Genomic DNA, 25,676 nt, shown 5'->3' with positions numbered 1-25,676 from the left:
TGTGATGGACAGCCATTGATGTATACATACATGCTCATTCTCCAGCAGCATCTAGTATAATTTCAATGATAGAGTTAGTGTATTTTCCCAAGCCTACTGCACTGCTTTCTGATATCCATGACTTTGAGCTCCAACCTCTGTTCCCATCAACATATGTTAAACTGTGTAAACCACATTTCTTCAAGAACACCTGTCAATATTGTCAGTCCAGTTGCACATTCAGCTCTCACTCTGCCCACAACTTTCAGTCCTACTTTGTGGATTTCTTCAAGTGAAGTGCTCCAATTAATTCTAAAATGAGAAAGCTGCATGGGAGATGGTATATAACTTATTCTTCTGACATTAACAATGTAAATAAGCAAATATCCGCTCCAACTCACAATCTATGGATATGGAAAAGAAAGGCAGATGATATGGAATGGCTAAATTGTTTTCCCACCTACTCTATGATGGGAAGCTTTCTATGTTGCTCTCTGTTCATTGCTGGTGGGGATTCCTTGTACGTTTAGACCATTTTGTTCAGTCATTTGATACAACACATTCCATTCAGATTTCTACAATAGCATGATTCCTCTTGGTTTTAATGATCTGGGGTATTTTTTTATCCTTTCCTATGTTTCTGTGGGCTTATTAGGAAGACAGTCTGGCAGAGTTATATAAGAGGTTTTTAACTGGAAATGTAAGCTGTCTTACTTTGTAAAACATAATTTTTGTCTTGCTTAAATTCTTCTCTTGCTGGGACGTTTATCGACACACTATACTCCTAAAGCAACCTTGTGATATTAGAATAATGTTTGTATAAAAAAGTAAATCTTATTTGTTAGAAATAACCAGGGTTTTTAACTTTGACTCTTTTGACAATTGGGGCACAATGATTTCTGTTGTGAGAAGCTGTCCTGTGCATTGTCCTATGCATTGTAGGATCATTAGCATCATCCCCGGCTGCTACTGACTAGATGCCAGCAGCACCTCCACACCCAGTTGTAACCACCAAATATTCCTGGAGACATTGCCAAATGGCCCTTGTTGGGAACCAATGATCCACATTATCTTAATTCTCTATGGTCTACAAAAGTATTTCTTGATTTTCCAGAGATCCATGTCTCTCCACAAAACTATCTGATGTATGTAAGAAAACAATGCAGAAAATGTCCTTTAGTTGCTATCCCTGAGAACTGTTTTACTCCTTCCCTGTCCAGAAGGGGATATGAAAATATTTGCTAACAAATGCATTTTATTATTTGACTTGAATATAAAACATCCATTGACATTCATCCATGAAGGCATGAGGGCCACATCAAAAGTTCTGTAGTCTTATTTTATGTTGTGTTATCTTGATACCACAGGCTTGGCCATGGCTACCAAAATATCTTATTTCATATACGTCAAGTTTCCAGAAGGCATGGCTTACAGATACTCCTCCATAATTCTTCCTGCCCCTACTTCCTGGCATTGCTTCAAACAATATTGTATATACTTTAATCTCCCTTGACATAAATTCTTTATTTTAATGTTTGCCTATTTTACTATGAACATTTCCAAATTTGTAAAAGATTTAATTTGGAGTGGTCCATATATTATTTACATGGGAAATTTTTCTCCAATTCAGGATAACTTCTCTACACAAAATCCTAGAATGCTTTAGATGCCCAAAATGGAGTCAGCACATTAATTGTGAACCTACTATGGGCTAGAAAGAAAGCATTTGTGACCTGAACTGAAGAGCGCTCACCTGTAACAGTAACTATTCTGTTAGAATTAATTGTTTCAAAGTAGATTTAGAAACCATTGAGACCTTTTTTTTTTTAATTTGAAATTCATTCACATTTTATGTTTGCTACAGAAGGGCTGGTCAAACATAAGTGTAATTCAATCTAAGCTAGAATAAAAGATATAGTTATAAGAAATACAAGAAAGCACAATAACAAAAGGAATGAGATATATTTATATATACAAAATACAGGCATATTCACATGTACAAATGTATATATTAAATTTCTATATTACGAAAACGGTGTAAAATCATATAGGCTATTTACTAAAGACATTATATTACTTTATAAATATTATATAAACACTTGTTTAGTGGTTTATTCTATTTGAGATCTCCTGAAATTAATTTATAAAATGTTAAATGTTCTATAACTCCTCATTATTTATTATATTTATAACACTCTCACTTAGATAAATTTTCCTTTGTTATTGGGAAAAGGGCAAAATCCTTCTCAGAAGAAGTCTTTATATATAAAGTCATTTACATCAAGCTAGAGTCAGAGTTTGTTGTATCTATAATTTTAAACGTGAGTTAAATTTATTTACAGAAATAATATAAATATGTATTCTTGATGTTTAAACTTTAATTATTAAATATACATTTAACCCACTTAAACCACGTTGCAGACAGATCAGTTTGCTCTCCACAGATAATTATTGTCATAATTGTATATATATTTCCAGGTCATATTAAAAGTATTGGCATATATAAACATTTGTATATAAAATGTGCAATGCTATTTGAAGATTTCATTATAAATTACTATATTGAATTATTCTTTAATTTGCCTAATGAAAATATGTTGTTAAAATCTTTCCATGTCTGAACATTGAAAATCACGTATTTTTTAAACTCATGTATAGAATACCATAGAAAATGGATTTAACTATTCCCTATAAGCTTATCAATATTTTCTCTTATTACTTTAAATAAACCTTTTATAAATATCTTATTCTTACTTTGGGATAATGAAGATATATTTTATGCATAAATATATTTTATGCATTTTCAATATTGATATATATTTTTATGGAATTTATATTTAATAGTGCAATATGTTAATTATCACAGTTTATTTCCTTCTAAGTTGTTCCAGTTATCCCAACTTAATTCATTGAGTAGTCTATATTTTGTCTTGGATTTAAACAGCTTACTTCCTCAGATGTTATCTCACTATTTATTTGTGTCTAATTTTTACTTTTGAGGAAAATTAGCCCTGAGCTAACATCTGCCACCAATCCTCCTCTTTTTGCTGAGGAAGACTGGCCCTGAGCTAACATCTGTGCCCATCTTCCTGTGCTTTATATGTGGGATACCTACCACAGCATGGCTTGCCAAGTGGTGCCATGTCTACACCGGGGATCCAAACCGGCAAACCCTGGGCTGCCGAAGTGGAATGTGCAAACTTAACTGCTACAACATCAGGCCAGCCCCTATTTGTCCATAATTCTTGAATTTTTCTCATGTTTGATGTTTGATCTGTTCCTAATTCCACAAAGTTTCAATTTTTATGACTTTCAATATGGTATCTGGCAAGCTAAAATTTTCCTTTTCCTATGCCCATTAACAATATGTTTTAATTTTGCATTGTTGAGTAAAAAAGGATAAAAGATTCAGCAGCACACACAAGAGCCTTGGAATGGTATCTTTGGATAAAATTTATCAGGAAAGGATAAAAAGAAGTGATGTGGTTTCCCTATTCCTCATCAAATCATCTGATAGAGAACAGGGATCCAGTAAGACTGGACCTCGCAATCTCCATAAGAGATTTAGGACTACGGTACTGACGAGTTTCATAGCTAAGGATTTTGAATTACCTATGGAGCAACCTACAGGATTACATGGAGTAACCTTGGCCAACAACTCTGTTTTTTCTCCTCCGCCTTCATGAAGGAGTGGCGTTTCACCAGTCCCTCCCTTGGCCTGATGGGGACCTGGAGTCCAGGGAGGCATTGCACTGTATGATATGCGAGACATTTTTGGTCTTCAGACCTGACCTGCCACTTTACTGTTCTATCAAGGATGTTTTAAGTCCTTTGCTCTGTAGTAGCAGGTTTTTCTGACTTGCAGGTCTTCTTTTTTCAATCTATCCTGTTCTATGTGAGGTCACCAACTTCTCCAAGATGCGAGACAGCCTGCAAAAAAATCAATTTAAGACAATTTAATCCTTGCCATTCATGCATATCTTCTCTTCTAGGTTAATTTAGACTCAGGTGATAAAATTCCGTAAAAACTTTTAGAGAAAGGATGAAAAGAAGTGATCTGGTTTCCCTAATTCTCATCAGACCATTTGCTAGAGAACAGGGACCCAGCAAGACTGGACCTCACAATCTTGATGAGAGACTTAGGACTATGAGACCAAAGAGTTTCATAGCTGGGGGTTTTAAATCACCTAGGGAGTAGCCTACGAGGTTACATAGAGTAACCTTGGCCATGGTTTTGAAAGAGTATACTCAGAGTTGAGGATAGCAGTGAAAGCGGAAGATTGATGTCTTCCAAGGGGAGGATTGAATATTTTTACACATGATTAAAACTGATCTTTTAATTTATTAAGTTCTACTTTTATGTGTCTTTATTTAAAGAAAAAGAGTGTAAAATGAGAGATGAATGGAATTTATTCATTTAAATAGAAAGTATATAGAAGAAATAAAGGAGCATGGAAAAGACAAGGTGTTATGAACTGAATATTTGGAGATGGGGCCTTTGGGAGATAATTAGAGTTAGATTTTGTCACGAAGAAGAGGTTCTCATGATGGGATTAGTGGCCTTAGAAGAGGAAGAGAGAGAGAGATCTCTTTTTCTCGGAGAAGCACTGAGGAAAGGTCATATTAGGACAGAGCAAGAAGGGGGCAATCTGCAAACTAGGAAGAGAGTCTTCACCAGGAAGCAAATCAGCTGGCACCTTGGTCTTGGACCTCCCAGACTCTAGAACTATGAGTAATCAATGTCTGTTATTTAAACCACCAAGTCTGTGGTATTGTGTTATGGCAGCCTGAGCAGACAGATATACAAGGTAAACATAAAGAAGAAATTAATATTGAAAATTACTTAAAATTTTCAGTAATCTGAAATTGTAAAAATGCCTTAACTTGTAGATTGAATGATAGGAATAGACAGATTGTATTAGAACACAAATTTATAATTTAACCCCATGATCTCATTATAACTATGACATCTTCCATAATTACAAAGATAATTTACCTCTAAAGTTAGGAAACATTATACCAAGGGAACACCAAGATAAGGGAAATTGCTTTAGACTGTAGCATTATCAGAATAACAGGCTATAAAAAAAATATCTTATTGGGGTCAGCCTTGGGGTGTAGTGGTTAAGTTCAGCATGTTCTGTTTCCGTGGCCAGGGTTCCTGGGTATGGATTCCGGGTGCAGACCTACAGGACTCATCAGCCACGCTATAGTGGCAACCCACATATAACATAGAGAAAGATTGGTATAGATGTTAGCTCAGGGCTAATCTTCCTCAGCAAGAAAAAATATATATATTAGGAAGTAAAAGACATTATCATTTGACAATAAAAGTTATGATTCACTAGGAAGTTGTGGCTAGGAAGTGTATGTAACAAATGCAGAATTACTAGGAAGACTATATAACAAATATTAAGTATACATCTGGATAACTGTAAATTAATACCATAAAATGGAGAAAGATTCATGTTTTCCAAAAACACACAACTTCCAAGGAAGATGCAGTAGATTTCCTTTTCCCTTTTTCTCCCTGTATGTTCAGCTAAAATCCCTGGACTTTATATAAAAACAAACAACACGACTCTGAAAAGTGGAGAGAAGAAAGTTGACCAGCTAGGAATCTTGGGACCAAACAGATCTAAAAAAAAAGGATCAAATGATCGTGCCAAACGATTGCCAACCCCCTCTTAAAAAAGTATTTGACAAAATTCAACACCCATTCATGATTTAAAAAGCTTATAAAAATAGGAAAAGAGGGAAACATCTTCAACTTGGTAAAGAATATGCACAAAATATCTAAAGCAAACATAATTATTAGGAAAACAATGAATTCTCTCCCTTAAAATTAGGAACAAGGCCAGGAGGTCTGCTCTGTCCACTCTCAGTACTCATAGTACTGGAAGGTCCAGCCAGCACAATATGGCAATGAAGACACATGAAATATACACAGATTGGAAAGGAATAAATACAAGAGTCTCTATTTGCAGATTGTATGTTTCTCTACATAATAATCCCAAGGAATCTAATCTCCTAGAATTAATAAATGAGTTTACTAACATCACATGATTCACATACAAAAATCAATTGTATTTCTAAGTACCCCAATGAAAATATTGATATCAAAATTTAAAATGCAATGCCATTTGCAATTGCTAAAAACTGTTAATTTAAGAATCAAAAGAGAGCTAAATAAATGGAGAAACATGTCATGTTCATAAATTGGAAGATTCGATATAGCGAAAATGTCAATTATCCCCAAAATGATATACAAGTTTAGGGAAATTCCTACCAAAATCCCTGGAAGATTTTTGTAGATATAAACAAGGCTATTCTAAAATTTATATGGAAAGGCAAAATAATTAGAACGTATAAAATGATTTTGAAATAGAAGTATAAAGTGAGCAAAATCAATGTGCCTCACTTAAGACTTAACATAGATCTTCAGTAATCAATACAGTGCCATGCTGGTAGAGGAACAGACACAGACAATGAAACAGACAGAGTGCCCAGATACAGACCCACATGAATGTGCCAAATTGATTTTTGTCATAGATGCAAAAGCAATTCAATGGAGGTAGAATACACTTCAACAAATGATGCTTAGAGCCATTGGGCAATCATAGGCCAAAAAAAGAAGGAAAAAGGAAGAAGAAAAGAAAGAAACAAAGAAACCTCAAAATTAGCTCAAATTGGATCACAGGCTTAAACATACCATGAAAAACCGTAAAACTTTTGGGAAAATAGAGGAGTAAATATTCAGCATATAGGGCTGAGCAAAGAATTATTAGGTTTGACAACAAAAACTTTATCTACAAAAGGCAAAACTGATAAATTGTGTGTCATCAAAATTAAAATCTTTAACTCTGCCAAAAAAAAAAAAAACTGCTAAGAGGACGAAAAACAAGCTACAGACTGGGAGAAAAATAGCTGTAGGTTACCTATTCAACAGAGGACTGTTATCTAAAATATGTAAATAACTCTGAAATATCAACTGTTAAATAATAAAACAATTCAATTAGAAAATAGCATTAGTCACAGACACATATTTCACTAAAGAGCACATAGGGATGGCAAAAAAGGACATGAAAACATATTCACATCATTAGCCACCAAGGAAATGCAAATTAAATCCTTATGAGATATTAATACACAACAGTCAGGATGGCTAAAATTACAAAAAAAAATAATGACAACACAAATACTGGCGAAGATGCAGAGAAGGTACATCACTCATACATTACTAGTAGGAATGTAAGGTGCAGCCACTTGGGCAAACAGTGTGCCAGTTTCTCAAACAAAACTAACTATGCAACTATGCACCCCAGCAATTCTACTTTTGGACATTTGTCTCAGAGAAGTGAAAATGAGTGTTCACAAAAACAAAACAAAACAAAATCTGTACATGAATGTTCATAGCAACTTTACTCTTAATAGCATTAACTGGAAAAAATCCAGACGTCTTCCAAAAGGTGAATTGTTAAACCATGGTACATCCATACCATGGAATACCATTCAGCAATAAAATGGAATGCACTACTGAAACACACAGGCACTTGGATTATTCTCTAGAAAATTATGGGTAATAAAAGAAAAAAAGGAAACCCAAAAAGATGATATAATACACGATTCTATTTATATAACATCTTTGAAGTGGCAAATATAGAAATTGAAAACAGATTAGTGGTTGCCAAGGTTAAGGAGTGGGAAAGTATGGGAAAGCAAAGAGTGTGGTTATAACAATTCAACATGAGGGATCCTCGTGGTCATGGAAACATTCTATACCTTTACTTTAACAATGTCAGTATCATTATTTTAATATTGTATTATGGGTTTTCAGTGTGTTACTACTGAGGTAACTGGGTAAAAGGTACATGAGATCTCTCTATTATTTCTTACAACTTCACATGTCTATAATTATCTAAAACGTAATAATTTAAAAAATGGAAGAGCTTAAAATTTTTCTGTGTATTAGACCACAAAGTCAATTTTGATCATACAAGATTCAAGATACAACCTATAAATAAATCATTATAAATAAATAATAAAAAGAGGAAATATGAAAAACTTTAAAAGCTTTCTAACTAAAAATTTGACGAAATTCACAATACAATCCAGAGTATATTTATACTTGTATAATGTTAGAACACTGAATATTAAAATCGGTGGGAAATGATTTTCACAGAAGGAAATTAATAGTGCAATTATATTAGAAAGAAATGACAGATAAACTATAAGGTAAGTGTGCAATGAAGAAAAATAAAATACACACCAAGTAGTGAAAGAAAAAGCATAAGAAGATAATATTAAAGAAATAGAATATAAGGACAAAGTTTTCTTGCTTTGAGCTCTTGAAGCTTTAAAATATACCAATAGTTTTATTAAATTCCTGTGCATGACATAAAAAAAGTAGCTCCTGTAGAGACGAAGGAAACAAAGTAATTTATGATAATATTAATGGACCCAAAGTAAGAAACATAAATAAATGATAAGAAAAAATAAAAGAGAACATGATGACAGATAAAGTAGATATTTAGAAAACAAAGATAATTCTATGAAAAACTTTACTCCAATACATTTGTAAACTTATCCATTTAAGTATAAACCCGAAACAAGTCAAGATGCTCGTTCTCACCAGGTGTATGTATTGTGCCAAATGCATAGCCAGTAAATAAATAAATAAATAAGTGGGTAGGTAGATGGATAGATACACCATAGAGTGTTGACAGATAGATAGTACAACTTGCAGTCTGCATTTGCTTGTTAGGTCAAGATCATGGTTAATGCTGTTCAGATATGATTGCCTACGTGTTAGTTGATGTTTTTTTTCATCTATCTCTTCCATCTATGCTGTTAGAGGGGTGTTAAATCCTCAATTATGATTATGGAATTGTCTATTCCTCCACTCAATTCTGTCGGTATTTGTTTCTTCTTTAATACCCTGTTTTTACATGTACACACATTTACGTTTGTTATTTCTTCCTGATGTTTTGATCTTTTCTCATTACGAAATTTCTTTATCTATAGTAAGACACTTTTTAGGGAGTCAGCTCTCCTCGGTTACACCCTTCTTGGTTTACAGTTTGCATTACCTATCTTTTTTACGATCCATTCACTTTCAAACTATCTGTGTCTTCATATGTAAAGTTAATTTCTAGTAGACTGCCAATAGTTTAATCATTATTTTACCCAATGTAAGCATCTTTATCTTGTACTTGCAATTTTTAGTTAATTGGCATACAATATAACCATTGATATGGTTGGGTTTAGGTCTATAGTTTTATTACGTGTTTTTTATCCCTCTTCCTCTAATCCTCATTTTCCTCCTTCCTTTGTATTAATTTATTTTAAAAGAACTTCCAATGTAATCTATATATTGGTGTTTAAGTTATGATCAAGTTAAGCTAAATGGTAACTTTAGGCATTAAAATGTAGATTCTTATATTTTTACAGTTTTATTGGAGTTAATGTTGTAATACTTCACACAAATTTATCACCTCATATCCTTTTTGCTCATGTGTGTATGTACATAAACTCGCTGAGATGCCATATACTTTTGCTTTAAACAAACATATACAGGTTAAAGAAATTAGGAAGAAAAATTGTGTGGGTGTGCTTAAAACCATTCTGTATCAATGTGCCAATGCAGTTTTATTTCCTTTCAGACTGAAGGACATACTGTAACCGTTCTTGTAGTCAAAGTCTTCTGACAAAAATATCTTTTTTTAAAACTAAAGTGTTTTTATTTATCATTCATTCATGAAGGAATGGCCACCCAAGTAGAATGTTCTAGTAATATTTCACCTTTCTCTAGCACTTTAAGATACTATATTTTTGAGTCCATCCTTTTTGATGAGAAGTCAGTAGTGTTTTTTAAATTGTTGTGACTCTTTATGTAATGTGTTCTCCCCCATTCCATGTAATTTCAAGATTTTATCTTATCATTTTTTTAAGCAATTAGACTATGAAAATGGTGTGTGTGTGTGTGTTTATTCAGGGCTCTCTGAGCTTATGAACCCATAAATTTAAGCTATTTATCAAATTGAGGAAAATAAGCATTATTTCTTTATTTTTTCTCACTTCATTTTTTTCTCCTCTCCTTCTGAAACTCTAATTTCAAACATTTTAGACCATTTGACATTTCCCTTAGGGCTCTGTTTAACTCTGCTTTTGACAACCTTTTTTTTCACTCTCTTCTTCAAAATGTATAATTTCTCTTGATTTATCTGTATTTTACTTACTCTCCCTTCACTATCATTCTGTAGTTAAGTTCAAAGAGTATTTCTTTTTCAATTTCATATATTATATTTTTCCACTTCTAAAATTTCCATTTGGTTAGTTTTTGTAACTGTAGTTTTTGGTAGAGATTTCCATAGTATATTTATTAGTGACCACGTAATTTACTTTCTTATTCATATTCATACTGAAGCTTTTATTATCCTGTGCCCTGATTCAAAAGCCTGGATCACTTGATTTTATCTTCTTTGGACAATGGGTTATGTTTTCCTTTCTTCTCATGTTGAATAATTTTTATTATATCGGCCACATTGTGAGTGATATGTTGTAGGCACACTAGATTCTGTGTGCATGCAAAAAGTAGTAATTTTGTATAGATAGTTAATATTTCTGAAATTACATCATCTTCCCTGCAGTGTATAGTTTAGAAATAAATTTGACTTTTTTTAGTTTAAATTTGGCTTCTTAGAATACATCTTAGAGTCAGCTGGAGATTTGGGTAGAATTTATAAAAGACAGTAGGCTCTCTCTCACTAAAACTTTCCATTCTAGTATTCTGCCCTCACCTGCCTGCAGCAGTGGCTGTGCTGTGGGCGAGTGGAGTTCTAAAAATTATTTTAATTTCCTGTATATTTGAAATATTTTATAATAAAAAGGAAACGTTTGCCTAAGTTGAATTTAAGGAAAACTTAAAACAATTAAAACAAGCATCACCTTGGTCAAGCAAAATACATTTGTTACACTAATCTTTTCTTTTAAATTCTACCAAAACAATGAATAGCTCTGTAATGGACATACGATCTAAGACTTATTTGATAGCATATGCAGTGGAATCCACCAAAAAGAATCATCCAACTTTCTGAGTATGAAAAAGATAGATATGAAGTGATTCATTCAAGAAAAACAAAACCTTCCTTGTTGTTCTGCTTTGGCTGCTTTCGAGTAACTGAAGAATGGCGCGCCGCCATTCAAAGGCCACCTCTCAGGATTTGCTATTCTTCTAGACAGAAACATTTACTCAAATCCTCTCTACAATGACATACTCTTCAGCGTCTCTCAAAAGGCAAGTGCTCCTGTTTGCAGCTCTTTCATCATACTTCCTCTGACAGATTTCTTCTCTTTTCAGGATTATGAAGGAGAGTATGTTGGGCTTGCCTCACTTCCCTTGACCCTCTGTTCCTTCCTGCCCTGAACACTGCCATATAGCAGGGAAAATGTACGTCTGATGTTATTTGAGGGAGAGCTTGAGTAGACCCTGGAGCTAATACACTGAATAGAGTATAAACAATTTGCAATCTGTAGAGTGAAAATTATTACTTTATTCAGTTTTTTTAAAAATCAGAATTAATTACTTTGTTCCATTTTTTAAAACATTTGGCAATTATTACATTAAAATGTTAGTTAACCAGACTATTATCCCCTTTTGACAAATGAAGAAACTGAGGCTCAGAGAGAGAATGAAAGGCTCAAGGTCATATATATATTTCCTGTGCTAACAAATTCGCTTAAAAGGAGAAACTGAAAACTTAAATCTGTTCTATCATCCCCTTCAGTACAGATTCAATTTCAGAGAACTTACTTTGCAGCTTATATATCACTTTGATAACATCGCTTAAAAAAATTATAAATTAACTTGAACCGTCAGTCCATTGTAAAAGGTTAACTTTTAAATTCAAAAAAACATGCTTGTCTTCTTAAATTAAGATATCTAAAGAAAAAATATGTACACACCTATTGCAATTGCTGTAGAGAAATCTATGGCCAATATTTTCAACCCTTCTCTATATATCTATCAGGATTCCACTTGTCAGACTGTTACAAATTATATTCACGATAATAACTAAATCACATTTTTTGGTTATTTATTTCTCATCTAAACTTTGTTATCACTTTCATATCTCTCAACTGCACTATTTTATGCTCTCTATTTAAATAATTTCAATAGTTTGTTTTACAGTTATACATTTGTTGTCTATAAATAACTTCTAATTTTATTAAGGCAAATCTGCTGAGATTTAGAATCATGTTATTTTATTCCTTACTTTGTTTTCAACCCTACATTTCTAGCTGTTTATGAAATAAAAGAATGTAGCATCAGGCATCATTAAGAAATTCTTTTGAAGACAAGAAAATATAATTTGTCCTCTTTCAAAACCCCATGTATGTAAGGCATTTGGCAATTTATATTCTTAAATAATAATAATATTGGATTTGATCACAATCAGCAACACAAGATTTTTATTTTTTTCTAGACAATAAAGCTTACACTTTTGCTGCACCTTAAAAGAAATACAATAAGCATAAGTGGTTTGTCATGCAACTCTCATTACATATGTATTTACGTTGCAGTAAATGACAAATTTAAAAGATATTTATTATCAACACTAAGAAAAATATCTCAGTAACTAGTGAGTGGAGGAAGTAAAATTTTAATATGGAACTTGTTGTTACTTGAATAATATACATATTTAGATTTTTTGAAAGTGAAAGAGCTGAAGAAATATCCAAAAAAAAAGTCCACTTGAAATTTACATATTAAGATAGCAATACTTGTATATCTTTATTCATATTGACCAGAGATTTCCACTAATGCATGTAAGCTATTATAGGCTCATGAATTCAACTTAGTAATTAAAAACAATGAAGTGGAACAGAGCAAAGTAGATATGATCAGGTTATATTATTCAAATTGAGGTAAGGGAATTTTTTTGCTAAACTTCTTTTTAAGGTGGATGGAATAGATAATTCATAGGAAAGGAGTGAAACACAATAAAGATGTGTCCTAGTCCTTGGTACATATTGAGATATTATGTATGTATGCGTGTTTATATACATGAATTTTTTAATATATTCTGTACTACTTAACACGATTATTTCCATTTTACGCACCTATCTATCAGTTTTTGAGCTTTATGTATGCTTATGGAAACACCTGGCATACTAAAGTTAATGTGATAAATAATTCATATATATGTTTATATATAATTCTTTCTTGAACTACAGCTGAATGTCACCTTAGATTTTTAAAAAAATTATTACATATTGTGGTTTGAAGCTTGTAGCAAAGCTATGTGGTGATGTTAGACAGGGTTCCTCAATAGTCAAAGCTTAATCTGAAACAGGTTGTGTACTTAAAAAGAGAAATCTTCTCCCCATTTCCCAGTTTCCGTGCCAAACCTTTCCCCCCAGCAGACTCCAGGTCCTGTCTGCTCCCTTACTCTATACACACAAGAGGAGATGAAGTGATAATTGCTTTACAAATTTGGGACTGGTCACTGGGCATGCTCAACTCTGTCTTGACTTGGGTCTTCTCAGGGCTTAACTACTTCCAGCTACAGGCTCTCCCTAAGGCAAGGAGGTCAACCTGCATCAGCTCTGTGTGAGCCTGAAGTGGACAAATGTGGTCTTCCTGATGCTGGGCTGAAAACCCCAACTTGGCTTTATCAGCAATATTACTGATTTTAGTTCACCAACAGACATTCTTTTTTTTTTTCTTGAGGAAGATTAGCCCTGAGCTAACATCTGCCATCAATCCTCCTTTTTCGTGCTGAGGAAGACTGGCCCTGAGCTAACATACGTGCCCATCTTCCTCTACTTTATATGTGGGACACCTGCCACTGTATGGCTTGCCAAGTGGTGTATAGGTCTGCATCTGGGAACCAAACTGGTGAACCGCAGGCTGCCAAAGCAGAATGTGTGAACTTAAGCGCTGTTCCACCAGGCTGACCCCCAGACACTCTTTTATTTTATTTCTCAATTCATTCAGAATTGTAGTGAGGAAGAGGGAATTTTCTTTTGGTTGCTTCTGAAATCCAAACATATGATGGCACCTCCTGGCAAGTGGTAGTTTCTACAGAGGCAGGATAGGGTGGGGAGAAGACATAGGAACAGTGCAAATACCTGAACATTCACAGCCCTATAGGCCTGTAGGAGCATTCCTGGCTGAGGCAGGAGTTAGAGAGAAGGTAGCAGAGACTGCAGACTGCAGAAGTAGCAGGTGAGCAAAGACTCGGTTAATGGGAAAAGTCTTTATAGAATTTTTATTTATTTATTTATTTTTGCTGAGGAAGACTGGCCCTGAGCTAACATCTGTTGCCAATCTTCCTCTTTTTGCTTGAGAAAGATTACCCTGAGCTAACATCTGTGCCAAGCTTCCTCTATTTTGTATGTGGATCGCCACCACAACATGGCCACTGACAAGTGGTGTAGGTCCGTGCCTGGGAACCAAACCCAGGCTGCTGAAGTAGAGCATGCAGAACTTAACCACTAGGCCACAAGGCTGGCCCCTTTAAAGGACTTTGAGCATTGCGTAGTGTGGCAAAAGGGCATTTGATGCTTTTGAACTCCAAGGCAGCTGAATTCCCAAAATACTGGAGGGTTTCTCGTCTTAAATCTCTAGTGTGCAGTTTAAACAGGCAGCGCCGTCTACTGCTCTCTACTCTATCCTGTATTCAAGGCAGAAAGGAACAGTGGAAGGGCTGCCATGTGATCTACTTGTGTCCACAAACTCAAGCTCAGGACCCTGCCCATGGCATGTCATTTTGATAGCTTGTTATTTGTGCTGTATTTCAACTCTAGGATTTTACATATTGAACTTCTAATAGTCAAAAGGCAAAAGAAAAAAAGTTTCAATCTTTAATATATTTGCACTTTAATATCTTTGAACTTTAAATTTCAAGAGGGCATATTTCTGATATTTTGCAGGGCCAATGAATTTTATTTTAGTACTGTCATTTATTCTCATTGAAAAACTTCTTATGTATTATTTCTGTCATAGTGGTTAAGCGTAATTTAGGAAGGAAGGTAGAATAAGGCGTAAATTTTAAGCCTAGGGTACAAAGTGTCCTTGAAGCTGATTCCCAAAGGTGCTGTTCTGACCCACGCATGATCTTTCCAGGTAACCCAGCTGAACTGACATTGGGCACTATGTCCAAAGGAGACACAGGAGAATGGCACATGAAGGTGGGGGCAGTACTGCCCTGAGAAATTGCTCAGCAACTCCCTGCTTGACCACACGTGGTCAAGGTTAGCTGGGGACTTAGAACAAACATAGTCTAACGGAATGTAGGAAGGAACACCAGTATGCCATCGGGTCAGCCCCTTTTTTAAAAAAATTTTGAGACTAAATTTTAGATATACACAAACATTAACCAAGCATAATATATATTCAAATTTTTAACCATCACATTTTGCTGAGGATCTTGTAAAGAAAAACATGATTCCTGTTCCACCTTTCCTCGTACCTGGTTTTGTTTCACATAGGGAATCATTTTCAAATATTTCTGTTTTTGGTTCTAAGAGTCACAATAACTAGCTTAATAACACAGCTAGTAAGATAAGTTTTAACTGAGAGTGATGGATATCCTAGAATGACAATGCTTTAAACAAAATAAAGCTTTGTTTCTCCCTAATGTTAAAGTATGGCTAGGGAGTTCAATGGCTACTAAGTGTACCATGCACTAGGGCTGCACTCTTCTATCTGGTGTCTCAATAAGTGTGACCTTGATCAAGAAGGTGTCACCTATCTTCCAGGTACTAGGATAGGGGAATGAAGTCTTTATTTGGAGCAGCCATTTGTCCAACTAATTTCCTGTGACTGTAACCAGGGAACTTTGCCAAGGTCTTCCTTTTGGCCATCTAAATGCATCTTTACTTGTCTTTTCACATGTACAGTACTCCTGCCACCATACTCCAAGGGAGACAGCTGGAAGGTCTTTTCAATTAATGAATCCACCTCAAATCCAGCGCCTCTGGGTGATTCGCAATCTGATCCAAAGATCTGAATGTGCCTTCCCATGGCCAAATGATCCAAAAACTAAAAATTCGTATTATCTGATATTACTACTCCTAAGTCATTCTGATAATAATATTCTTTATGAACTCATCATGATGCAACCAACAGTGTTCTCCGCCTTTTACCTTTATGATAGCTAAAACTTTCATTTACGCAATCAGAAGATACCATATTTCCATTTTAAGGATGAGAAACTGAGGCACAGAGAAATTGATTAACCTTTTTTAGGATTACACATCTAGCTAGTGCAGAATCTCCATTTAAAATCAGGTTGGGGCCCGACCCCGTGGCTGAGTGATTAAGTTCATGAGCTCTGCTTTGGCAGCCTGGCGTTTGCTGGTTCGGATCCTGAGCGCAGACCTACCACCACTCATCAAGCCCTGCTGTGGTGGTGTCCCACAGAGAAGAACTAGAACGACCTACAACTAGCACAAACAACTATGTGCTGGGGATTTGGGGAGAAAAAAAATAACAGTAAAAAATAAATAAAAGAGGAAGATTGGCAACAGATGTTAGCCCAAGGCCAGTCTTCCTCAAAATAAACAAATAAGTAAGTCAATAAATAAATAAATAAAATTAAAAAGAATCCAAGATCAGGTTGTATGACTGCTCTTTCTTTTCTCTATTGTACTTTCTCCCACATGAGTTGTCATTAACTTCTTGATGAGAGATTCTGAATTCTTCTTAGGTGTAAAATATCTAGAGATTCTGCTACTAAACTGTACATTTCTTGGAGAAGCAAGTTTTACTAATCTTAATATCTCTCTTACCTAACAAAATGTCTGATATATAGGAGATGCTTAATGATGTTTAATAAAGGGATTAATTTTTAAATTTAATGTACATAGAAATAGCAAACATTTAAAATGAAAAGTACTTTAAAACAAAATAAACTATATACTTTTTGAAAAAAGTATATAACTTTGCCCCAATGCTCAGCGTCCAATATACATACTAGAATAGAAATGAGATGACCCCTATCAAACTCACATTTAAAGAGAGGATCAGGGTGGGGAATGAAGAAACATCACCATTACTGTCAATAGCAATTATCAAGCCTCTGTTCTAAAACTTAAGTTCTTTGGTTAAACAATCTAGACAGGTCTGGTTAGGTTGTCTTGAAAGAGATTTTTATAGATACAGTGTTTTTTCTGAATTCCTGGTCTTTTTCTGGCTGGTTTCTGTGCCTCCCTCCTTTTGCCATTTTCCCCTCAAATAACAGTAGCTCCCTTGGAGTCATCTGTATTAGTTTTCTATCTCTGTTGTAACAAATCACCACAAACCCACTCACAGTTCTGTCGGTCAGAAGCACAGGTTGGCTGGGCTGAATGCTCCATCTCAAGTTTCACAAAGTAGAAATCAAGGTGTTGGCCTGCTGGACTGTCATCAGGAGCCCCTGGGATGAACCTGTTTTTAAGCTCATTGAGGTCTTTGGAGGAACCTAGTCCCTACCAGTTGTAGGAATAAGATTCTTGATTCTGGCTGTCAGCTGGGAGCTGCCTGTATTTGGTCCACCATATCTTCTGCGAATAAAAGCATGCTTTGAACCAAAAGCAACAGCTTTATCCCAGTAACTGAAAGCAGATTTACAACTTGCAAAAGGACAAAGTTGTAAAGCTATTTCAATTTGAGAGAAAAAAAACCATTTGCTTTTTCTACTTTTCAAAGTTGAGTGAGTCCAGCGAGGGCACATTATGTCTCCGTTCACAAATGGGCCGGCTCTAACTTCAGCTCTTCTCTCTCACACGATTTTGCTGAGAATCACACGAAACTGTCAACACACAACCATTCCCATTTTTTTCTGTAGGTCATCCTGATGCTAGGACCTCAGCTGTGATATAGACTGATTTGTGTGGATTATAAATGAAAGTCTCACTGAGTATTTTTTCATTGACTTAAAGAAATAAACACATCATAACCTTCCATCTGCAAAATCTAGCTTCTTACCATCTGCGAAGCCAATGTCACTGAAAGTGGGGACTTTCAGACAGAAAATTTTGTATTAGTAAGGATTATGTTTATCTATGAATGATGAAAAATCGGGATAGTGGCACTTTAGACAATATCTAAAGTTTTTCTCTCACAAGTAAATTTCTAGGAAGGCAGTCTAGTTCAGTAAGGAGCTCCCAGTATAGGGTGGCACGTTGCCAGGTCCTTCCATCTCCCTGCTCTTCTTTAGCCTCAGCATTGTAGTTTAATATGTCAACTTCTCTCTTCCAGGAAGCAGGCGAAGAAAAGGATTTTAAAAAGATATGCTTCTGCTTTCTCTTAAGAAGCTTCCTAGAAATTGTGATACAATATTTACACTTAGAAACCATTGGTCAGAATGGAGTCATATGACCACATCTAGAAAAAAAGTGTAGGTGGGAATGGGAGCTTTTAATCTGGGCATCCCTGAAATTAAAATATATCATAAGGCTGGAAAAGCAGAATTGACATGAGGGATTGAGCCCTAAAAACCTTTTCTACCCAGGACCTGGGAATCTTGAGATTTTTCTTCCCCTATTGGAGAAAATGAAGCAAGAAGGCAAAGGAACCCAGAGGAAGGACTGAGCTAGAGCAAGCTGACAGACGTGGAAAACCAAGTATCCAAAGGCACTGGGATGGGCGGGCTGAAATGAAAAGAGGAAAGCGGCCACAATAAGGTGGCTGACCCAGGAAGTTTCTTTGATTCTGTGGGCCTGAGATTTCCCTTCCCTGCCCGGAACCACGGAGGCCTCCAGGACCATCTGTAGCAAATCCCAACATATCCTGCAGCAGTGAGGGAAACCCAACAGCCAGGACTCAGGAAACCCCTTCAACTCCCTCAAGCTATGTGAGCAGAGATCAGACGGAGGCCCAGCACTGCCATAGAGCAAAGGCTCCAACAAACTGCCGTTTGAACCCCAATGCCTGCATGCTAAACCTAAACAGGATGAGTTCCTGTGAAAATCCAAGCTTTAAAAAGGACCCAGACTCCTATACATAGTAGCCAAAATATTCAGGATACAATCTAAGGCAACCCACTATAAACAGAGCCAAAAAAGTCACAACTGGAATGAAAAAAAATAATTAACGGATGCCACACCGCTTGGTTGAATCAGATGTTGAAGTTATCTGGCAGGGGTTTTAAAGCAGCCATCAAAAACTGATTGAAGAATCAACTAAAAATTATCTTGAAATAGATGAAAAAAATTGAAAATCTTACCAATAAATAGGCTATAAAAAAGAACAACTTGGAAGTCATAGAACTAAAAAATAAGTAAGAGAAATACAGCAGCTCAATATTCGCACAAAATTTCCCTTCGGTCTTCCACTTTCCAAACTCTTGCAGCTATTCCTGTCAACCCTTTTTAGGGTAGGTACTGTACATTCTTTTTTGAAGCCATAATGAAATTTTCCATAATTTATTCATGGGTAAATTTGAAAGGTAGAAAGTAAGGGGTAATTTCATTTTTAAGTAACAATGCTTAACTATGGCTTTAACAAATAGAAGATTTTTATTTCTTTGTTTACATAAAAGATGATGCGTATTTTAACTGAATTGGATTTAACTTCAAGGCAATGGAAATTTATTAAAACATTTAGAATCTCAATAAGTTATTAAGAACATATATATTTTTACTATGAGATATTTGACATTTCTTAGGTGTCTCTTTCCTTGGCTTTATGACAGTCAATATAAACTTTGTTCCTTTGGTGCTAATATGTCTTTTTTCCAATGTTTGCTGTTATGATCTCACATTCATAATTTTAAAGCAAGTTTTACTACAATATTTATAGATGTAGTTGTGTTTGTTATTATTACTTATCCTGTTTAGAGGTCGTTACACAAATCTGTGTCATGATTTTCAGCAATTTCTTTAACAGTAAGCTATTTTCTTTTAAAATATTGTTTCCCATCAAATCTTAACTCTGCTCTTTGAGACACCAATTACATACATGTTAGATTTCTATGTGAATATGTCTTTCATGATATTTTATATATTTTACCTCTTTTTTTCTTTTGTGTTCAGTGTGCATATCTTTTTCTTGATCTACTTCTTTCTTTAGATGGGTCTATTGATTAATTTTTGTAGGTTTGTAAATTTTCTTTCTCTTGAGTTCTCCAAGCAATTCTCCTTGGACTTTTAATTTATTGAAACACTAATTATAGCATTCTTTGTGTGTGTATGGTAAACCCAATATCTGGAATTGAGGATGATTTCTATTGTCTGCTTTTTCTGTTAGTTTGTAGTCAAAATTTGCATTTTTGCATGCCTAAATGTTTTTTATTTTTCTTATTTTATTTGTTTGGTTGAGTGTCTGGTATGACTTTTGAAAATTATAGAAATTACCTGAGGATTTATAATGCTGTCTCTCTGAAGGGAGTTTAAGTTTCCTTTAGGAAAGCAGCTATGCGACAGCACAAGAATTCGAAACTGCGTTTTAGTCCCTCAGCTCTGTTCCTGCTTCTTTCTACTCCAAGGATATCTAATTTCCATATTTTACATGAAGTCTGTTTGTCGTAGTTAGAGCGTCTCTTCTTTTGTGACCCCTGAACCACAATTTTTGTCCAGTAGATCATGTAAGTCTGCCAAATGCTCTGTCTGGTTTCTCAGGTCCTCAGCCACAAAATTTGGAATTACTAGATGCCTCAGAGAGAAAAATGAGTGAAAGGCTTGTTCAGATCCTTGTGCCTTCCTTACCTTTGCCCCAGAAATTCTCACTGCCTTGGTAAATCTGTGATGCCTTCGAACAAGGTTGTTGTTTTTTAATAGTTTGTCTAATTTCTGTCTATTTTCAGAGGGAAACTTGATCTAGAATGAACTAGTCTACCATTACTACTGGTGAGGCTCCCCCAGAGAGCTTTTGATGACCAAGAAAACTTTATTATGAGGAACAACTGAAAGAAATTCTATTCTACTAAATTGCTCAATTTAATTGATGTAGTTTCAATTATCTCCATGCAACTGAAATCCTAGTAAAGTTTCGCTACATAGACTGAAAACACAAAACAATCCAAGCATCATTTCCCCCCTAAGGAATTATCTACATTTTTTGCATCATGGTAGGTTATAGTATATTACAAATGTAGAATTAGTATTAAGAATAAAACAAAGGTCAATATAAAACTGCATGTTTTTTTCCTTCAAGATTGGCACCTGAGCTAACAGCTGCTGCCAATCTTCCTTTGTTATTCCTTGCTTTTTCTCCCCAAAGCCCCCCAGTACATAGTTGTATATTTTAGTTGTGGGTCCTTCTAGTTGTGGCATGTGGGATGCTGCCTCAGCATGTCCTATTGAGGGGTGCCATGTCTGCTCCCAGATCCGAACCATGAAACCCTGGGCCGTCGAGGTGGAGCTCACGAACTTGACCACTCGGCCACAGGGCAGGCCCCAAAAGTGAGTATTTTTAATTCATCAAATCTGAATGTATATGAAGTAATTATATCATCTATTTAATGAGGACTCTATTATGTGCAAAATTATTTCATATACATTGTGATAGTCAGAATTATAAAATGACCCTCCCAAGATGTCCTGCTCCCACACTGATGTACACATGTTACATAATCCTAGGGACTGTGATTTTCGTAGACTTTTCTCAAGAGATTAGGCTATGTTATGTGACACAGTTGATCTTAAGAAAAGGAGATTAATTGGTTGGACCCGACCTAATCCGATGAGCTCTTAAAGTCAGAGATTGTAAACACAGGAAGGTTTTGGCATGTTGCTGCTGGTTTGAAGATGGAGGAATCACATGTCAAGGATTGTGGGCAGTCTCCAGGAGTGACAGCCAACAAGAAAACAGGGACTTAATCCTTCTGCCACAGGGACCGAATTCTTCCAACAACCTATGAGTTTAGAAGTGGATTTCCCCACCAGACACTGGATAAGAACTTGGCCTTAATTTCAGCCTTGAAAATCCCTTCAGCTCAGAACCCAGGCACATTGTGCCAGACTTTTGAGCTACAGAACTGTGAACTAATAAACTGATGGTGTTTTAAGTCATTAAGTTTGTGATAATTTGTTATACTGCAGTAGAAAACTAAACCGTATATAATCTCCTTTGATGTTCTTATAAAACTTGCAGTAACACTATGACAAGAGGTGCTGCTATAGACAGTAAGACAAGGAAGACTAAGTATCTTATCTCAAATTACTCAGAATCCTTACCTGTTCTTCTCTATCAATGGCTGAGTCTATATTCCTGGAGCTGAAACCTAGTGATTCAGAGAATAGCTTTTGACTATGCTCTCTTTTTTCTACACAAATCGATTTCTCTAGTCTGATATGCACAATTTCTGATCTAATGAATTGTACTTTGAGACATTCTTCAGATTGACACCTCAGTTTGGAATTCGCTTGCTTTATATTTTGGTTCCATTACTGTGCACTACCTATAAGCAAACTTACGACTCTATATATTGAAGCCCACAAGAGCTATGGCCAGGGTCGCAAACTAGGTTATTGCAGCAGTGATCTCAAAATGATCAATGTCCACAGAGAGGAAAGATGCGGAACCAGAACTAGAACACACAATTGTGGTTTCTAAATAAGATTCTTGTTTCCATGCAATGCTTATACAAATACAAACATATAAACATGAATAGATGAGGAATCCAAAATACTACATGAAATTTTTATAGAAACACTGAATCAATTCTGAAGTCATTCAAGATATCAAGTCTATTTGAGCCAAATAATTTTTTTGGAAAAGTTTCAAAATAAATTTTTGAAAATAATTCTAAAAAGTAATATATAAATGAGTGTTCTATGATATAAACTTTTAGAATATACCCATTTAAAGCATTTCTCTTCTTACTTTAGAGTGGTATGACAATTTTCTCTTTTGTGTGGTCACAATCCCTATTATATTTTAGTTAATATTTTCCTTTTTCCTATAGATGAAGAATTACTGTATATTTTGATAACTACACTTAGAAATGTATTTCTCTGCAGTTTTTATTAAAATATAAAAATAATTTGTATCTTATGTAACTTCCACAATATCTCTGTGATGTTGGCAGTTGGACAATTCCAGAATATTAATGAAATGAATATAACTTTAAACTCCTCTTTCCAGCAAGGTAAAAATACAGTTAAAATAACAAGCTTGCATAATTCATGCACCTGTGTATTGAAAGAACTTTGGTATCTTTGTTTTTCTAAAAAAACTATTATGTTTGCATGGCTAGAATTCATTACATTTACTCCTCTGCATGATACTTGACACTGTATGCAATCAACAATAGAGTTATGTATTTGTAAATAAATATTGAATTCTTCAAAATTAAATTCTGATCAGGACAGCATCCTTTTATTTAAATAATATGAGTTAATTTATCTGTTAGGCTAGTATAACCCAGGGTTTCATATATGAAATATTTTTTAGAATATAGAATTTTAACTGCATTGACTGTGAATATGTAGAGAGTATAGCTGCCTATTTAACTATATTTCAATGATATATCTAGGAGGAAACATAGCATGTTGACACTTTCATGGACGTTAGAGTTTATCTTGAAATGGTGAAGGAATGCACATAAAAGGTAAGTAGATTCCTAAAGAAAAGAAATGCAGTTAATAGGTGGATGCAAAGATTTTTAAAAGTCTTCACAAACATCATGCAGCCATTAGAAGTTTTCTAAGTAAGAAGAGCAAATCTACAGTTTCAAGTCAGCTGTAACTTTCTTCAAAGTGATGGTAAGGAGTGGCAGGAAAATTGTGCTTCTTTGAGTGTCTACTTAATTTACCTGCAAGATTTTGTGTTATGTTTGATTCCATATTTTTTCCATTCCTCGAGATAATTCTAACTAAAAGTCACCTTTAAAAGATTTACTTATTGGTAGCCCTTTCTCAGCAATAATATTAATATTGGCGTTTTCCTCATATAACACTGAGAGTGATATGACAAAATAGAAGATTTGACCTAAATTATTACTAATAGTTTTTCAGTCAGTCAAAAGGCAATTCATTTGTGAGGAGCATAGATTGTGGCACAGTTAGGAAAAATTTTGCTGTTGTTCAAAACAAAATACTTGAATGTAGTCTAAAACAACTATGAGATAATATAATTGAAGGGAAGAAAACACATAAGGGACTGAACTAATTTCTTATTACAGAAGAGAGCAGTAACTTCCAGCAATAGAAGGAGGTCCCCGAGGTTACTGTGCCAAAGACGAACCTCTAGATGAATAACTAGTTTTGTCATTATTTTCTGGGTGTTGAATGAATGCTAGATTGATTTCCCTGGGGACACAGGACATCCGTAGAATAGAATTGAAAGGCAGATGTCTGGACTTGGATGAATGGATATCGCTAGAGCAGATACTTCTTTGGAAATCAGTCTGTGAGTTCATTGGAGCAAATGTTAGTGAAAATGACAATTTCACTTGATCATTAAAATGACCTTGGGGAAGTGACCTAAACTTACTGAGTCAGCTTTCTTGCGTATAACATGGAGAAAATATTAACTATATAAATGCCCTGGAAGATAAAATAATGAGACATAAATTTTTAAAATGTCCTTGCTATCTAAGTCCAATTTAGACCAGATGGGCATGTAATAAGTCTATATTATAGTAAACATCAAATATATAGTTGAGTGATAACTAGTCTAGTCATTCAGAAATGTCATTTTTAGGAACTTAACTTTCAAACACACGTACACACATACACATACAGAAGTATTCTTGTACTTACTTTTTGTTCTAGTGCTATGTATTCAGCACAAAAAGGAGACAGTTCTTTGTGCTGAAGTTACCATTTTTCCTTCAGCTCTATATGCCAAACATTTTGCTACATCTATGGGCTGTGCTTAATGAGCTAAGAACTTAAGGAAAGTGAAATACGAATGCAAAATATGGTATTAATTCTAAATATAGTTGGATTTATCTACTTATTTTTTTCTTTTAAAGATTTTTTTCCTTTCCTTTTTCTCCCCAAAGCCCCCTGATACATAGTTGTATATTCTTAGTTGTGGGTCCTTCTAGTTGTGGCATGTGGGATGCCACTTGATGAGGGGTACCATGTCCATGCCCAGGATTTGAACCTACGAAACACTGGGCTGCCTACAGCGGAGCATGGGAACTTAACCACTCCGCCACGGGGCTGGCCCCTATTTTTTTCTTTTAATTCTACCATTTTGTTAAGATTTTTTTATTTGGAAGTCAGGGAAATTAATCAGACTATCTCAACCCAAAGGAAAATTTATTTTCATGTGCATCCTGAAAATCCTAAGGTTATTTCTAGCATGAATGAGAGATAAAAAGACTCTAACAAAATTGTGGATTTCTGAGATTTTTCCATATTTGGATAAATTCTCCTCTAAGATGAGATTTGTCTATCTATTTCTTTTTTCTTTATTTTTGTTTATTTTTCATCTTGTGAGAGTTAGGGAACATAGTTTCAGGCATTCTAAGCTTTCATCAGTCTCCTTACTTGAGATTTTGGTTGATGTCCCCAGTGTTCTATGTCAAAAGCCATGAAAACCACTACTGCATTCGTTCTGTGTTACATGGCATCCGTGAACCAGTAGGTTTGTGATTGTGTTCATTGTCCCACTGGTTCACATGCTAATCATTATAAAAATTGGGAAATGTGAGCATTCCTAATAAACACTTCTTCTGACTACATGGATTAGCTAGAGGTAATTTTCCAAATGTCGCACCAAAAGGTTTTTACCATAATGAAATTCACAACTGATG

Source organism: Equus przewalskii, chromosome 20 (assembly GCF_037783145.1).
Source record: "Equus przewalskii isolate Varuska chromosome 20, EquPr2, whole genome shotgun sequence".
NCBI lineage: Eukaryota > Metazoa > Chordata > Mammalia > Perissodactyla > Equidae > Equus > Equus przewalskii.
The sequence above is the reverse complement of the archived record's forward strand: the minus strand, read 5'-3'. Positions refer to the sequence as shown.